The sequence below is a fragment of the Falco punctatus genome (genome assembly GCF_963210335.1).
Source record: "Falco punctatus genome assembly, chromosome: 8".
Taxonomy (NCBI): Eukaryota; Metazoa; Chordata; class Aves; order Falconiformes; family Falconidae; genus Falco; species Falco punctatus.
Genome location: NC_137588.1, coordinates 16,153,067 through 16,169,981, shown reverse-complemented (window position 1 = coordinate 16,169,981; position 16,915 = coordinate 16,153,067). Strand labels below are relative to the sequence as shown.

General features: G+C 38.2%; 1 protein-coding gene across 5 annotated transcripts in view; it reads right to left on the bottom strand.

Annotated features, from left to right (window-relative positions):
* The window catches only part of PDE1A (phosphodiesterase 1A), a 225,990-nt gene that overhangs the window by 208,208 nt on the left and 867 nt on the right, over positions 1-16,915 (bottom strand). Inside the window, exons 1-2 of one of the 5 annotated variants that reach the window (XM_080400263.1) lie at positions 16,276-16,811; positions 15,282-15,318 (exon numbers count right to left, since the gene is read on the bottom strand). The gene's annotated coding sequence lies outside the window, so the exon portion shown is untranslated. Of the gene's footprint in view, positions 1-15,281; positions 15,319-16,275; positions 16,812-16,915 lie in introns of those variants that run through there. The other 4 variants (XM_080400264.1, XM_080400266.1, XM_080400265.1 and 1 more) reach the window with 4 other exon arrangements.

The following is a 16,915-nucleotide window of genomic DNA, read 5'->3' as shown; positions in this document are numbered from 1 at the left end:
TAATCATATGATGAAATTACAATTATATAGAGAAGAAACTATGTCATTATCTGTCAAAAGTAGTGCTAGACATATCTCTTACTCATCTTTGGATATGCAAGATTCTGAAAAAACTTCTAAAATCAGACTTACATGTAACATGACCTTTTCTAAAGTGAGCAATTAATGTTCAAATCAGGCAAAGAGAGAGATGTATTTTTGAAGACTAAGACAATCAAGTAGAATTTTTGCACTGCTCCCCAAGTATGTGGTAAAAAGTAAATGGCTACATAAAATGCACATGGCAAACAACAATTTGGAAAAAAATCTGATGTATTTTGATTGCATAAGTAGCAACAGAATATTTCCTACAAATGACAATGGTGAATTTATCTGCCAGCACTAGCACTGGGGACATAAGATGAAGGATAAAAAATATAACACATTACAGAATATTAAGGTTTAGAATATTTTGAAAGTTTTTGGTCAAATCCTGTAAACAAGAGATTTGCTTTAGTGGAATCAAGATTCCACATGAGGGAATAAAAATCAATAATCACTTTGAACCCCTTAGTCACACTAATCTTTACATAGAATCAGATTATTTGCCAATATTACCCAAGCTTACCTGTACTGTTACATAGTAGGCAGCACCTCCTGTTTACAGAAAGCCAGTTACCTTTAACAAGGGTTCACTCAAGTGTTCCTCACAACATGAGGCATGAAAAGTTATTAGAACAGTGGGAGCTGTTCACCAGTTAGCAGGATTAGGTAGGCCTTTACTTCTTAAACAGGAAAGTGAATATTAAGTAACCAAAACACAATCTAGTTTTCAAGGCAGTCACAGAAACTAAGTTGAATACGAGGTTGAACAGTAGGGAATTCAGAAGATAAAACCGCCACATTACAAGAATTAGATGAACAAAACTAATCAAAATGTGCTCTATCAATCACCAGAAATTCCTGCCCAGATTCAAAATACTGCAAGACATCGCAACCCTGAAATTGAAGACATTTAATATCACAAGAAGAAACAACAATTTTGTATTTTCTGATAAAGTAATTTCCATCTTCCACATTCAGGTTTCATTGTTTCAGAGAAAGGGGAGAACGACAGAAGCCACTTCCTTATATTGGGTCTGGAGAAAAGGGAGAAGAGAGAGGAAACTCTCTGGTTCACTAAATAATATGGTGCAAACCAGCAAGATCAACAGGGGTCAAGACAAGGGGTCAAGACAAGTTCCCTCTTGTCCAAGGGGAACTGACTCCTAGTTTGTTAGCATCACAGAGGACATCCTTCAAAACTTACTTCTGCAAGTTCCTAACTTCATGGTCACCCCTACCTTGTCATACCTCTCTTCCACAAATTTATCACCCTCTAGCTTAAGGTAACTTAAGTTCTAATGATGATACTACTTTTCATTCAGCTTAGACCACAGAGTCTTGTCTTTATACAGTAAGAAATTAATTACTGTTCAGAAAAACATTACAGTCTACAAAAAGCATCTGCCTAAATATAAGAAGCCCGCATCTGGTTACGGAGTCAAGAGAAAAGGAAAGTACAATTACCTTACAAATTCTGTAGGATGGAGAAAATGTCTAATTCACAAGTATTTGCTTTCGTCTTTCTCACAAAACAAGAAGCAATCCCCAAATGAGCCATATTTCATAGAAAATTACTTTGCATACCTCTCAAGTATAATATTTACTTTGCATAATCTTCATGATTATACCGACATCAGTCACAACAATCAAGTCTCACAAAAATAACGCCTCAAAAGGGATATTAAACAATTAAACAATCAGTATAAAAAAGTACTTAATTTTAAAGTATATTATTCTGGTATTATTCTTTGATTATAGACATATAGTGAAAACATAAGTCTACACTCCTACAGCCTTTGAAATGCAGTCCTGGACATTTTATTGTAGAAACATGGGTCTCCATCACTCAGATTAAACAAAACCCTTCCAAAAATGTTGTACCTAGTTTGTAAATCAGCTAGAATAAGACAGGCACTGGAGTAAGGCTGTTCATCAGTCTACCCAATATTTCAGGCACACTGGCCAGCACGTTGCTCTTAAAACGGAGCCCATTCTTGAGAAGCTGGTTTACTCACACCAGTAAAAAACCAAAATCCCTCATCAGAATACAGCCAAATAAACTCAAACCCACATAAGCTTTCTAGTTACTTCATGGTGTAGTATGGGGCACAGGGCATGCTATTCCATGGCACAGGGTTCTGCAGCTATGCTTAAATACATATTCCATTAGAGTATTCTCTTTCCACACCTTCTGGTCAAGACAACTAACTGTAATACTACAAGGCTCTACCAAGAGATTCTTATCGCAGATGGAGCTCCACCCTTTCACATATTTCACACAACTGAGCAGTATTTTGTTTGCATTCCCTCTCTGACAGTAATTGTAAATACGTAAGAAAAGTTGTATTATGAGTTTCCTTCTTTACATAAGAATAGACTGGAACAAGTAGACTGGTACTTGGGACTTATTTTTCCCCACTTTGTGGCAAAAAAACCTGCTATGGTTTACTTCTGGCAAGTTAGCCATCACCTTTATTATAAAAATGTAAGACAATTTTGTTCAAAAGACACTTCAAGATTTTTATCTTAAAATACAGTTGCATACAATCAAAATACTGGAAGCAGATTCACCAATTAATTTTCAGTAAATTTATTTCAAGCTTACTACTCAGGTAAACAATTACAGAAAGCTAGAATTATTTTCTAAATGCATCAGTATGATGCAAGACTAGCACATATTTTGCTTTGTCTAATGGAAAGACCATTTAGGCTGTATAAAATGCTAGTGATGGAAGTGTCAATCATTCAAACAACTAAATAGCTTTTTTCCTCCAAATTACGCTTTCAGAAGATTTTCATAGCTACTTAACCTCAGTCCCTCACTACTTGTGAGTTGTTAATTGTCTTAAAGGTTCCTCCTCTCACTCGTGTCCAGTAAATCTTTATCTCCAGCTACTGGGAAAGTTCTGAGATTCACAGGTCTGTGTATTTCTCCAGACTCTCTGAACCTGAACTTCAGACACTGAAATCTAGCATGTACAGTCTTCCACCAACACTTGAATACTGTTTAATACATCAACCCCAGCCAGGTCAACTGTCATCTGAAGAACACTTAGAAGCCTACAGCCCGCAGGCTGTAATTCAGGAAGCTCCTTTCTCCATGTAAGACAAGAACCTGCCTCCACAGCCAGTCCTTTAAAGAAAGACTTTCTCCCATTTCAGTTCATTATACTCCACATCTAGCAGAAAGAGCTACTTCAACAGTACTATCAGGTGCCTTTTAGAGCCAAATCCCCCTAGACAACAGGTAAGTGAAGGCTGAGGAGGCTGAGCAGGGAACTGACAAAAATTAACTGGGATGCATATGCCCCGGTGGGACAAAGTAACACATTATATTGCAAACAGCAATGGCTAGTAAGTGGTAGGTAATTACAAAATGTTTCTTAACATGACAGTTTGGATGCAACTAACCTGCTAACTTGGGACTATATTCTATTCTTGGTGTCACTGGTTAGCTGAAGAGTTTAGTAAATCATTCTCTTTCCAGCTGCTTATTGTCGTCCTTGTTGAAATACAGTGTCACACCTTCCAAATCTACTGCCTGTTTGCTTGTATGATAATACACCCCAGGCCTGTTTAAGTAAGAAAGAAAAGTTGTGTCAGAAGAGCTATATTCCTACTGGTTAAACTAACCCAGCTTATTTTTACACTAGTGGGTAAGAAATTGCTTACGTTATGGATCTTCAGGAAAACAGGAGTGCTAGTAACCTGTGTCAGTACAGGTGGAACTAGAACAAGACATGCATCTAGACTTAAAAGTTAAGTTTCAGAAGGCTACATAGCTTTTGCTTTTTCTTTTGCTTAAAGGTGCATATAAAGCTACTTGCTACTCCAGTATTAATCTGAGCATTGCCAGTTTTAAAATGGGAAAAGAAATACCCCTTTGCTTCAGAGGAATGTTCTGAAGATCAGCGCGTTGATATTTAAAAACCTTTTGTAGATCTGTGCTAAGCACCACAAAGGCCTCTAAAATTAACAGTTCTGTCTTCATTCTGTGCTAAGGACAGAGAGCAGAAATAGCACTAACTTGTCTTCAAAAGATGAAAAAAATATAAATAATAGCTTTGCACTAAACATATATAAACTTTTAATTAATACATTTTGATATATTAAAACACATAAACAACCATAAGTTGCTAATTTTAAAGAACTGCAAGTGGCTGCAATTTCTTAATATTAGGAGTAATTTCCTATTAATCTTGACAAAGCTATTTCAGATAAGTTCTTTGTGATTATAAGGCACCTTGGACTAAACCACAATGGGCTAAACAATCTGAACTAAACTACAAATATAGCGCATGGTGAAAAATGGTATATACACTGAAGACAGACATTTGGGTTACTATTTTCTGAATATTCTAAGTTTCCAGAGCATTCTAAGAGCACAACATAAAAATGGATGGAGAGAGTGTGTGCTGATTAATTACATACATCTCTGTTCCTATTTGAACTGTACATACAAGTTACCCTGTGAATAAATTGCAGTACACACTTACATAATATGCTAATGTGAAGTGTTGAAAAAAATGCTTGCTGTTAGCTAGAAGCATGACAGAGTGATTTGAATGCAAGTAAGAAGCAGTTAATACTGAATACTGTCTCTGTAAACTGATTTTGATGGATTTAGCGCCATCATTTATAAACCAAGAGACTAAACATGAAGTGCAATTAGGATACTGAATGTCTTCAGTACCAAATCCCTTGTGAATTCCTACATGAAATATGGAAGCTGTCACTCAAAATGAATAAATACTGCATTTTAGTATTTTATAAAAACAACAGGTTTTTCTCCACTGTTCTCTATTAATCCAAATTTTGGAAACATTCCATCTCCTGGTTCCTTGCAAGTATCCAGCACAGTGAATATAAGGCTGGGCAGCTGAAACTGAACTCTGCTTTTAACTCTGATCCAGACTTTCATTCTCCCTTTGGGTGAGTCCAGCTGTATCCAAGGTGAAACTGGGAATGCTTCCCATTTTTTGATTTAAGTGTTTGCCTTGACTATGTAACAGGAGGAAACTGCGTGGGCACTATCACCTGGAAGTATCACAGGCAGAAAACCCATGCAGGATGGAAACAACGTCATACAGTGCAGGTACAGCCTTGAACAATTTGTTTTAGACAAAACCCTTGCTAAATTCTAAAGCCTCTTTATTTAGTGAGGAAAAAATAAAATCAACAGGTTAAGGACTAAAATTAAATAATCACTATAGCCATGAACTATAAACTGCTGTAACGTTATTCAAGGTCTATTATCCAGTGCCAAGTAACACACAGATAGCTAGTTAGAAACCATGGCTAAAAGAGTTATTACTGCATCACCCATATTTTATGTGCCCACTGACATGTGTCAGGAAGCTACATGCAATATACAGGCTTTCACCAAAACAATGTAAAAATACGTGTTCTGACCTTCTCAAAAATCTCATGTTTGCACTCTGCCTGCACAAGTAGAATGCCTCAAAATGCATGTACTCAAACCTTTCCTCTGTGATGCGTTCTTTAAAAGAGAAAGGTCATAAATTGTGTTTTATTATGCAAGCACAAGATTGAAAATTCCTCTGTTGTACACCTTCCACAGTATTAAAAAATACAGATAATGGTAAGGTAGAATTGACTTCATGAACTGAAAAATTTCTAAAGATGTTTGCAAATAAGTGTCCTACACTACTGTGATTTTTTCTTTTGTACCTCAGGGCCAGAAGAGACTTCACTTTAAATTACTCATTAACAGAAGCAGTTTTATTATTTTTGTAAAGCCATTTCTCTCAATGCAGAAAACTGTGAGATGGGCTCCCTCTAGAGTCTTAACTCTTACACAAACTTTGAATCATAAAAGATTGCATAGGTCATTTATGTGTGCCAACATCTTAGTTCCCTTCCAAAACAAAAGTTCTGAGATACCACTAGTGGAAAAAAACCTTCACGTTCCCAGTTAAATAGGTTTATGTGTTTGACAGATCAATGAAATTCTTAATACAGTGCACTAACTTTTGCTTTTCTCTATATCACAAGATCCAAATTAATTTTAAGATATTTAAAAAACCTGAAGCTAAACTTAGAAGTGGAATCTTCTATGTGTATATTTTGAAAAAAATTTTAGATGAATGAATTATGCATATGTAAAAACATCCCTTTCACCTGAACACCTCTCAAAGTTCTTTCAGTAATTCAAGTAGAACTCACAGCAACCTAGAGTTTGATCTTGTTTGATTCAGGTCAGTGAATGCTTTCCCCCTGGTATGAGCATAAGAACATGCAAAAAGATTATTAGCTCCACAGCAACTAGTGAAAAGCATAAAATGTGTGGGTGGACAACTTCTGTCATCAACTAATGAAGTATTTATTATAAGTCATACCCATGGAAGACACATTATTGTATTCCACCAGAAGACAGTAATGGTGGAGGGAGGACGGTGAGTAACAGAACAAGACTGGGCTGCGTCTTCGTTCCTGCACCAAATATACCAGGGAAGAAAAGCTGAAGCAGCATCAATGGGTGAGTAGGCTGAACCAGGAAAAACACTGGCATTGTCAGTTTTTCTTCCCTCAGCAAAGGGAAATCATATTGTGAATCTCAGGATACAGTCCCTGACAGATTTCCATGAGCAGCTCCACGCAAATCTATAGCACTTACTTCTCCACCTAACACAAACTGCAGTGATGAATCCTAGGGACAAGGAATACAGCAATTTTACAAGAATAAGCTGTTTCATTTAATTTTCTATAAACTGGTAAAACAAAAAAAAAATGAAAAAAACCCTTTTGAATATATAAAACCAAGTGTAAATATAGCACCTCCCCAGCCTTGTGTTTTTACGTTCTTTTCTTTCCCACTCATGGGGAAAGAAAACACATGACTTTGCCTTCAGAAAAACGTATTATATTGTAGATGTGGCAGCCTTTTTAGAACAGATTATTACTTCCTTATAAATCTTGACAGTTACAATGATGTAATTAACACAGCTGCACATATATGTTACAACAAAATAAACATGTGGATTAAAATCTGTCATTGACAGAGATACTACAAATCATAAATGCTTCCCTCACTTCCTAATGCTATGATTCACGTTCTTGTTTTGCTCTACAGTTCCAGAGCTCAATCTCATATTGTACTTTAAAAAAAAAAATTAAAAAAAATCATCACATCACTAGGTTAAGATGGCTATTGTTTTCTTCAGAACAGTTAAGAATAGTTTTCAGGGTTTTTTTTCCCCCACTGCAGATTGTCATTTCCCTTTGCAAGGTACTAGATTCATTGCTAGGTCTGATATCACAGTCATCCTCTGCAGAGTCTGGCAAGGAAAAGATGCAATGAGTAAAAAGTCTGACACCTTAACTGTCTCACTCTTCCTTAAATTCTAAGGATGCACATGGAGAGCTGTCTGTACAACCTCTTAAAACAGTGGCACCGCTTAGAAGAATACATTGAATGGCATCATGCAATCCCTTGGGCTTTTGATACATATATGCCAGAGTTCAGTCAGTTCATAGGACTACAGGTTTAAAGAGCAACAATATTATAGAAAAGTTTCTCATTTTAAAAAATCACCTTGTAATAGTAAGTAAGCATCAAGACAAATAGAAATAAATGCATTATGTCACAGTTTATGCTTCAGTGCAATATCACACGTGTAATCACATCACACAGATTTTCATTACTAATGCAGTTAAGACTTCCTTCTAGATCTACCTATTAATAAAACAAGCTAGCATCTGTTATAATGGGTGGGGAAGGATCGTCAAATGTTACATACAACATCATATACATTTTTGAACACAAAATTAATTCAGGACCTTCTACAAAGCTCGCTCTACCTTGAATTCATCTTAGCTTCCTTTCTCCTTTCCCAGGTCCTACAGCTCTCCACAAGCTCAGTAAAATATTTTTGCGGGTTTTGGGGGGGGGGGGGGGGGCGGTGTAGCATGCTTGGAAGGTAAGTTTTTGAAAAATAATCTAAGGAATGTATCACTATCACGTTTGTTCAGGGAGAATCCCTTTTGGTCAATCCATATTTTATTTAAAAGGCATTCAGTCAACGTTCGTCCCAAACCTGAATACACTGTGTCCCACAATACACCATCAGAAAGCATAGTAATATTTAGTCTGTGATTAAAATAATTTTATGACAACATCCTACAAAAAATATGCTCAAACATGAATAAATTAAGCAGTTACTCTAAACCACTTGTCAACTGATTTCCTTAGGAAATTAGCAGTCACAGAAGCCAATCCACTGTCCTATCTCCAGCAAGATAACTTTGCAGCTCCAGGATGTTCCTGCAGCTAGTCCAGCAGACTGTTTGGCCTGGGGCTGAGCTGAGGCTAGGCATTCAATATTCCTAACCCAAAAGCAAGGCAGCACACTTTGGGGGGCTCTGATTTGTGAGGTAGACAAGATGGCCTCAAAGCAGAGAGATCTGAGCCTTAAATTGCTGCATCCTACTTGAGACAGCCCCCACGTTTTCTCCGTTCCTCAGAGGCAACAGTTAAAAAATAGTCCTTTCAGCTGAGCCTGGTACCTTCTGATCCAGTGCTCTTCCTAACACTACTACTGCTAATCCATCCCACTACTGAGATCAACACGATCGCACAGGCACAGCTCCTCTGCACTGCAGTCCATTTCACCTGCAGTCAAACATCCTTGACTTTACCAGCTGCAGCCCAGACTGTAGTAGGGAACCATGTCCAGGTGGAACCTCAGCCTAGGTGGGACCCAGGTACCCCACCAGTGGGCCCAGGTCCCACTGCAAGGCCACGCACAGTGGCAATACCCTTCTCCAACAAAACTGGGATATGCCGACATCTCAGATCTGCCACTTTTGCAGGACAGGACCGAGCTCCTCGAGTGCTGGCCCACAGATGCCCACACCTGCCATCCCCCAGCACAGCTTCCACTACAGCACTGGTTGAATACTGGTATCAAGGTTGTTTACTCTAAAAGCAACTACAAAGCTCTTACTAAATATCGCATTTTTGAACAAATGCCAAGCAGTTAAAAACTGCTTACATATTTACAACAAATATCAAAGACAGTCAGTGTGGAAGCATGTTGATTTGCCAACTATGTATGAATGCTAGTTTACATAACAAAAATGATTCATGGTAACTTTGGTTTACACCACATTCTGATAAATTCTTGGATCGTGTCAATACATTAGGGTATTGCTACAGCTGTTAGAACTATTACCTTAATTGTACACACTTAAGTTCTGCAGACATTCACACATAGAAACATCCTTTTTGCTTTTTAAAGTATAATGCACTTCAGTGCAGTCATGGGTTGTGGGGGTTTTTTGAACAAATGCACATGAATGCAAAGTGCCTACAGAAGTGAGACCATGTGTGCTAAACAGTTTCCTCTTACTTTGAAAAGTATTTCTTTAATTAATAGCCCTAATACTTTATAATTTCCTTATAAGAAATCACATATTATTAAAACGTTTCAAATTAAACATAAATTGAGGACAAAGTTAAAATCAAACGTAAGTTTGGGGTTTTTTTTCTTAATTCAAATACCACTTGGTAAAGAAGTTGAAATAATCTGAGATTCCCAGCATTACGAAGAGAACACCATGATAATACTCCACGAGTTCAATAAAACTACACCAGTTCACGTCACAGAGAAAGCAGTTTTCTGTTCAGGATCCAGTCCAGCAACCAGACTGGGCATTTAAAACACTCTGTGTTTTGATTCTAGCACATGCCTTTACTGCAAGAGTCTCAAGTGCAAACTGTCTAAAATGACAGATGCTTTAAAAAGCTAGTGTTAGTTAGAAATCTTCAATTAATAAAGTGAAACATAATAATTTAAGCATAGAAGTTAAAACTATATGATGATTCAGAGCATGAATTAGGAATCTATTTATGGATCATGAATTTTAACAGGAGCAAAGGGAACAATTTTAAAGGAATATAGATAAAAATAATTCCATTAACATCAGTTTCAAATTAATGAGCCAAGTTTAGTTGGTTATCATTCCTCAGGTTCATTAAGGCTGTCTGAATGTAAATCAGAAGAAATTTAAAATAATATATCAGGTTTATCCATCAGGCTTTTTAAACATTTTCTTTTCATCAGAAATTAGAAATACAAGGTGAATAAATGGGCAATGCAAACAAATCAGTTTTAAATTCTCTGTACTATCTCAAAGGCTTAAACTGCAGCACCTTGTACAGTCTGATGTATAAACAATGATATATGTTGTACCAGTGGAAATGAATGCTTTCTCTTGCAATGCCACCATCAGAAATCAAACTAAGCATGACAGCTAATACATAAACCCCGCCTTATGTTAAGACAACTACAATATAGGTAGAAAAGGTCATGTTAATACAGCCTGTAAAGGTATGCAATGTGATGTTCCAGTTATTCTAGAACATGCTCATAATGAATAAACCTCCACCTACTTGCAAAGTGGAAGGGGCAGTGTTGTCACTGCAAAAGACAGCAGTCAAACACCTGCTCCATTCTTCAGGAGTAAAATACTAAATAAAACCAAAGGAATTACTTATGTGCCCAAAGGGAAGATGATTCTAAGTCTCAGTGACAACAGAACAGTTGTGCTTCTAATCTGCAAACAAGCTGCCACACAGTTTACTCCTACTGTGTATGAGAGTATGTAGAGATTTGATGAAGACCTATGGTTTCCACTACAAGCTGCATGTTACAGTTCAGGTTAGAAGAAATGCAACAGCCCTAAGGAAATACTGAGACACAAGAATACAACTGTGACAGACTTGCATGCTGACAAGGGGAGGTACCCTGCATTAAAGAGCACCACACAGCCCCATCACAAACCCCTCGCTCTGAAAAGGATTTACAAGAATAATGCTTATGATGTCAAGGGAACTATTTTTGTGAATAAATGTTCATCAGTGAGAGTGAAAGTTCAGAACCTAATCCATTAATATGAAAAATACTGATCTTAAAATAACCAATGCAATATGACCCCAGCATTCACTTTCACTGCCTCCAACAAGCATGGTTTGATATCCTCTGGCCTAAAAACGGCCAGCTCTGCCTACTCCAACCCAATTTGCCTAATCACTGAGTCTTCTTTCTCTTGTTTGACTTTTGTCTCTACTGCCTGCAAGTACAGCTTTTCCTAGTCCAGGCAGCTAAGTTTGGACTAAAGAGTCTACAGGGAATAACTGCACTCTCTGAAGAGCACAACACCCAGGCAAAAAGCCACAAATGGAGAGTGGAAAACCTGGGCTTCAGCCTGGAGCTAATACTTCAGCCGCAGATAAACACACACTAACAGACAATGTTGAGGAGCAAGAAAGCTGTGCACTGAAGGGACGAAGCAGTACAAATACAGACTTGTCTCATTTCATCCTAATTCATATCATCAGCTTGAAGTCAAACAATTTGATTTGCTGTTCACGGGCCATAGCAAGTAGTTTGTAAAGATGCGAAATCTTAGTACTGTAGTAAGAATGCTTTGTTTTATTGCCAAACCATGCCAGAGAGCTTAGAAATGCTGAAAAGGGGCCAGTGCAGCATGCAAAGTGGCAGTAAGTCAGCAGAATTAGAGTAGGATGCTAAAAATCTGAAAGCCCCAAAGGGAAGTTTAAATGATAAATAAGAAGAAGCAAGCCCATCTTGCATATAGACTAAATACTGTGAACATTAAGAAAGACCAAACAAATGGAAGCATTTTTGGTTTTGGTTTTTTTCTCTGTACACTGACAAATGACTGCCACCACTATTCTCTTCAAAGTGACACATCCACTATAATTTTTGAAAGTTTCTGCTTTGGTTTTAGACTCAAGAGCTGCGCTGTTGCTGTTCTTGTTCTTTAATAAAAACTCCTTCAAGGATACTAGGAACTGAATCATCAATATTTAAAACATCAAATATTGAAATACTCAGCCAGCTCCACCATCTGCTACACTGTGGTGGTTTGCATGCCCCCCTGTATGGGAAGTCTCACTTCAGGAGATGTGGAGCTCTTTAAGAATCAGGCAAGTTTATGGATGCATTGTATACAAATTAGCCACACTTGTCCTTAAATTATTACTGAATTAGGAAAAACTGTGAAGCCATGACAGAGTAGGGGAAGACAGGAGTTTTGGAATAAAGTCTGTCAACATTTTTAACCTTTTAGTGGACTACAGTGAAGCCATCTAAACATCTCTTCAGCTGTCTGCAAATCCTATAAAATACTGCAATTCAAAGCCTATTTCTACAAAACAGTTTATCCTGTTTAGACTTAAAAAAGCATCAGTGTTAACGCTTCATATTATTATAACAATGTCTGTAGATATTAAACTGCATTAAAACAGGTATAAAGATTTCTTGGAGGCATTAGGAAACAAAATGAGGTACAAATCTGGAACGTACAAGGGAAAAAAAACACTTTGTAACATCATAATCGAGAGTTCAAACGATCAACAACGGACAGATCAAGTCAGATAGAAAGTACATTTTTGTGTTCAAGATCTGTAAAGAAACCCTTAAACCGTGAAGTATACATTACAGGAAATTTCTGCCCCCACAGTCATACCTCATTTTATCTCCTCATCTTTTCTAAACTGTCAGAAACTCTCCTTCTCACAAGCACCTTGCAAACAGCATTTCAATTGCATCAGTGAATCTCCAAATACACTTGAAAGTTACAGTCAAATAATGCTCTGCCTGTTCATAAAACACTCCATTTACAGAAGATTTTGAAAGTTTGCTAACAAGGCTATGGAATTCCTAGTGGGCTCCTTTGAATGTTTAGGTTTAGTTTGGATTTGGCAGGTACCTTTCATTTGCGGAAGGGCTCCCCAGGAATTCTGCCACTGGGAATGACTGAAGAGTATCCTTTCTGCTCACACCCCTCCTCCCACCAGCTCCACAAAACATGATTTCATGTTGATTCTTCAGCAGTCTGCAGCAGAAATTAGTTTGCAGACACCACGGCCTGAAAGAGCTATATCCTATGACACTTGCAGCTATTAAGTATCAATGAAATAGTTTGCAAGAAAAGCCCCAGCTGACAATTGGAAAAAAGTAAAACCCAGTTCCTCCTAAATTAACCGCCATGCGTCATACGCCTTTGAACTGCCACAGCTGATTTAGCTTTTGATCTGCTTTAAACTGCTTAAGTTAAAAAACTTAAATGACAAAATCGATAAGTTAAAGTTCAAAATGTGCTAAACTGAACAGAATTTCCACTCAAAATTCCCTTCATTAACAATTATTGCATATTTCACAGCAGGAAAAAAACCCCTAAGTCCTTAGGAAAGCTGAATGCTAATTTTAAAGCAATCAAAAATGCATAGATCTTTTAAATTACAAGAAATGGCTCTGTAACATCTTGACTATTTAAACAGAAACAGATGGTTTACATGGCTTTACTGCTTAATTAAACATTTTACATGTTCTATAAAATGGTATCTGATGACATTCTTTCCAATTGGCTTTGCAAATATAAATTTGCAAAGTAGTTTTATGTATGCACCATATTAACCAGAAAATTAGTTAAAATATTCATATCCAGTACTAACTTAACAGACTAGTTTCAGTTTTCTAATACATGTGAAAAATCTAACTGTCCACCTCTTTCTTATTTCTTCTTCATGACAATTCTAACACTTTTTCATAATTCTACTGGATTCCTTTACTTCAAACAGTCCTAACTTAAAAGCCAATATTTTAGATTTTTCCTTCTTATCCCCTTTACAAAAAACAAAATAGTGAAACGGGAAAAATAAGATGGAATTTATTTTACGAAGATCTTAAAACCAACTCCAAACAAGATATAGGTATGGATGCTACTATGATAGTAAGATACAACTACTGATGAGCATGAAAGATTTGAGAGTGACAATAATGAAGAAGGTTTGAAGAAATTGCTTAGAATTCATGTCATGAAAGACAGACAACTGTGGAAAGGTATGCTGTCCCCGGAGGAAATAAAATCAGGTTACATGGTTCCACAAAGCCACAATCACATGTTGGAAGAAAAAAGAGGGATGCAAATAAAACATTGAGCATAGTGGGTAAAGTTTTCACAAAAACTTTACTGAGTACAAATGTGATGTGTTAATTCTAGCAAAAGGAAGGGTATCACAATTATTATTTATAGTTACTGGCATGACTTTTTAAAGCCAATTCAAAACAAACATAGTAAAAGATAGAAACAGGCAAACAACAATATAATCACTGAGCCAGGGGCTTGTTTAACTGTGTGACTACTATAGACAAACTTATAGAATGAACTTTGTTCTGTTCTTACAGCTTATAGTTTAAATTGGTGAGAAAAGGTAACATCATTCATTCTGTGCACAAATGGCCCTCTCGGTTACACTTCAGTACAATCCTTACGTAAGCAGATGATAAATGTCTGTCACAAAGCGAAGCATGAAGTTGCTTTTAAGCAACTCGTGAGTCACGTAAAGTCACTAGGGTCACAGTCATTACAGCCTCCACCCAAAATCAAAAGCTCTAGGCACTAGGGCATGTTACACATTTTAAGCTACAACAGCATTTCCTGGTTCTTTCTGGGCATTTATTCAGCACTCTACAGCTCAGAATTCCACAAAACTTTGGGGGCCTCGTGTGCTCCTCTTGACCCAACACAAGCCCACACCAATGAGCAGGGGAGCAAACCAAGCCATTAACAAATATGCTTAATTGAAGAAATACAGCCATGTCATTGCACAGTTCTTTACATACAACCAGTACAGTGTAGAAAGAGAAATAACCTTATTTTCATCTAGACATGCAGACATGTATTTTGACTAAAAATAGCAGTTTAAAAAAAAAAAAAACAGAAACATTTTAGTGAGTAAATCAGAACATCAACTTCAAAAAAACTTCAGTAATATGATAAAACTAGGATAGTTGCTAAAGTGATCAGAACCTGTAAGATTATAAAAGTGTCTGCTCCCCATTTTCTTTAACACTCAATTAGACATTCAAAACCACTGACAAAAAGAAAGCAGAAAAATTCACGAAGCTCCATACCATTAGGAGTCAAAACCAAATACCTTAATGAATATTTTTAGACATGCATTGTTTTCAAAAACAGAACAGTAACTTAAGTTAAAGCTATTATTAACATTTTAATCATGCCTGAAGACCAAGAAATGTCTAGCCCTGTATTCTTTTAGCTAAACAAGAGAGCTTTTACACTTTCCTACAATACATCATGCATTACCTTCTAACTACATATGAGAGAGAACTGGTTTTGCTTACCTAGCAGTTGCTTATATTCCTCTAAGTGAAGCCTGGGCTAAAAAAGAGGAAGAAACACCTGATGGTTAGTTACACCAAACTGACTTAAGACTGACACACTTCATATGTTTTAGGATGCATTCTTTCCTTAATACACCTGAAAGCCCTTATATATCCTCATGTGCTAAATTAACATTTAACTATTGCAAGGCAATATCCCCACCCTATCTGAAAGATCCCAAGTCACTGAATAGGCACATAAAGAGATAAATATTGCAGCAAAAGGTCAGTCCTTCTGTAAAAATTCTCATTTAAATTCTGAAAATTGAAAATTAAAAACAAAGGAACCATCCACTGACCTCCTTTGTCACATAACTGTTAGGAAGGAAATATAAATGGTTCAGTAGATAGGTTTTTCACCATTAGTTTGACAGATGTCTTTATTTCTGATTTCTGAGATACGCTCCACTGGAGTATAATATCTTTGTCTTTGTTAACTAAATAATTCACAGTGGAAACATATGTTCAGATAGCCAAGACTAAGAAGCAAACACATAAAGCATGAATCAATTCTCTTTCAACAATGAGCTTTAGGTGCTTCTATGTCAGTTTGACATTGGCTGAAGTATCTTAACTCGAGTTTGGTTTTGTCTATGTAAACAAGAGTAAGCTCAGAGAGTGAACCGTAAGACTATTTGACGTTATTTCAGACAAAGCAAGGGCATGGAGGGGCAAACTGCAAGAAATTCTGGATTACAGGCATTGCAATATAATCCAGAATCTCTGAAACAGAAAATACTTGCAAAGACTTCTGGCAATGTATACGTATTTGAGAACCTGCTTTCCAGGCCCTGTTCATAAAACCAAGTATGTTTTTTCTCCACAAACAGTAATAACTGGTAGCAAGCTCAATTGTTCCTAACCATACTTGAACTTTCAGAAGAAATCCACCCCATCCCCCAAAACACCCCGTCACTTCCCAGTCCCTTCGTAACAGGACAGGACATAGCCCCACCTCAGTGAGGACCAGCACCCGACCTGAATCGTGCGTTGTGTGATACTTGCTCCACGGTTCCCTGCCCAGCAGGAAGAGCTGCGTGCAGCGGGAAGCCTTCGGGGGAACGTGTAAGGCCTGTTTGTGTTCAGAGATTTAGGCCGCTGTGGACGTGTATCAGGAAAAGCAAGTGATGGGCTGCAGGGCGACCACCACTGTCCCTCTGCCCGCCCTCGGGAGCCGCTTCCCTCCACTACCTGCCTCGCTGAGGCAAGGGCACCTGCCCCGGCTGTAGGCAGCGTCCCTGAGGAAACGGGCCCCTTCGCTGTCTCGTCTACAAAGACCTGTGAGGCATCTCCGGCCAGGGCTCAGGGCACAGCCCGAGGAGCCCGGGGTGGGCTCTCCTCAGCAGCCGCATCGCGCCGCTCTCCTCCTCATGCACTCGCATCTCCCCACGCTCAGCCTCCCGACCCGCCAGCCGCTCCTCAGGGACGCGGCTGAGCCCTCCCGCCTGGCGGCGGCCCGCGGACCCCGCCACGGTGCCGCCCACCGCGCCTCACACCCGGCCGCGGGCGGCGGGAGCGCGGGCTGCCGAGGGCAGAGGGCGGGCCCGGCTGTGGGAGGGGCCGGAGCGCCCCGGCAGGGAGCGGCCGGGAGCAGC